At 38.9% G+C, this 1619-nt stretch overlaps 1 non-coding gene across 1 annotated transcript; it reads left to right on the top strand.

The window, feature by feature from the left end:
- On the top strand, positions 1-123 carry LOC139032529 (small nucleolar RNA SNORA26). Its single transcript, XR_011485068.1, has one exon. It is a non-coding gene; the product is annotated as a small nucleolar RNA SNORA26 (small nucleolar RNA).
- The last annotated feature ends 1496 nt before the right edge of the window (positions 124-1619 follow it).

Genomic DNA, 1619 nt, shown 5'->3' with positions numbered 1-1619 from the left:
GTGCACTTTTAAGGCTGACGCAGTACCTTAAGAGGCTAATGCAGGAGGGTAAAGAAAGTCTCCATAAAACCCAGAGAAGAGATTTTTTGAACTCCTCTCTGGATCCTGTCTGGAGTCACAACTGAACCGGAAGATTTTAAGTCTTAGCACTTACTAGTATGTGTATAGTTAATACCAAAGTCATTAAATTTAAACTTGACCTTCAAAAAATAAATAAATAAATAAACTTACTGCGATAATTTAAAAAGGAAAAAAGCTACAGAAGGGTTTTCGCTAAGTAAACACTAAAGACTGACTTGGAGGGAGAAGAGGAAAGGACTTGGAGTGGAGATATGAAATTCATAAGATAATTGATGCGATCCAGGCAAGAAGGAGCAAAGCCTCAGATATCATACATGATACAGTGTTTTTCTCTTCCCTAATGCAAAAAAGTAGCCCATTTTTTAATGACTTTATTCTTCAGCTATATTATTGATCTTCTATGCACTCTGCAGAGTAAGGAGGGGAGGAAATCATTTAAAGAACATTTCTTAGAAATTAAGCACTGCACCAATTGCCTTCACAGATAGAGAGGTTATGCTTTCACATAACATTGAGAGGTAGGCATTATTTCTAAGCATTTCCAGCTGAAAAATCTCTAAATTACACTTGTTGTGAATATACTACTTCCCTCTGTGTAAAGATTTTCTGAAAGTAGAAGCTACATTGACTTCAGAACTTGAGACTGTGATGAGAACAGCAATAATTCTTCATCATAATACTATTCTTCTTTTCCGTCCTGCCTCCCTCAAACTGTAGATTTGTTCTATTCATTATCTGTACGAGTTCTTCCCTGTTTGGGACACATGGTAGAATTGCATTTCCTGGCTCCTGTGGCTTAGGTGGGACCATGTGACTGGTTCTGGCCAATGAGTTTGAGTGGAGGCGATGTGTGGCATTTCAGAGCTGGATGACTTCGTTGCCACTGGCAGACACACCAAAGCTCTCTCTCCTTTTAATCGTATTATTCTGTTAGCCTAAATCCTGGACTTAGGATGAGGATGATCCCAGAACAAAGTCTTGAGCTTATCCTTGGTGGACATGTTGTAGGAGTGAGCAATGACCATTCATTACTTTAATCTAGAGTTTCTCTGTCTCGGTAACTCTTACTATGTAAGAGTAAGTTACTCTTACTATGGCTGAGTAACTCTTTCTTGGGGGATGGAGAGATGAGTTCTCCAGGGCCCTAAAGGATATTAAGCAGTATCCTTGAGCTCTCTTCAGCAGCTGTCAGTAGCACGCCTCTCCCAGTTGCAACAATCAGAATCATGGCCAGATATTATCAGATTTCCCCTATGGAGAAAATTCCTCCTGGTTGAGACCTATTGTCTTAAGTCAGTGAGATTTATATTCACTACTGCTGTATAACCTAGCTAAGACTTGTATGCCCTAGTCACTTGTTTTCATCTGTTCCTCTTTCCCTTGTAAGTTTCATTCTCCAGATATATTTTTGATACATGAAACATTCTGTTTCATATCCTAACCATTACTGACCTTTTTTTTAATGTGTCTAAGCCATCATCCTGTTCATATGCTATTAAACCTTGTCCTTTCATGGGTCCCCTTTTCAACAGAGTCAA

Source organism: Odocoileus virginianus, chromosome 31 (assembly GCF_023699985.2).
Source record: "Odocoileus virginianus isolate 20LAN1187 ecotype Illinois chromosome 31, Ovbor_1.2, whole genome shotgun sequence".
In the NCBI taxonomy this organism is placed as follows: domain Eukaryota; kingdom Metazoa; phylum Chordata; class Mammalia; order Artiodactyla; family Cervidae; genus Odocoileus; species Odocoileus virginianus.
Note: the sequence above shows the minus strand (reverse complement) of the source record. Positions and strands in the feature narration are given on the sequence as shown.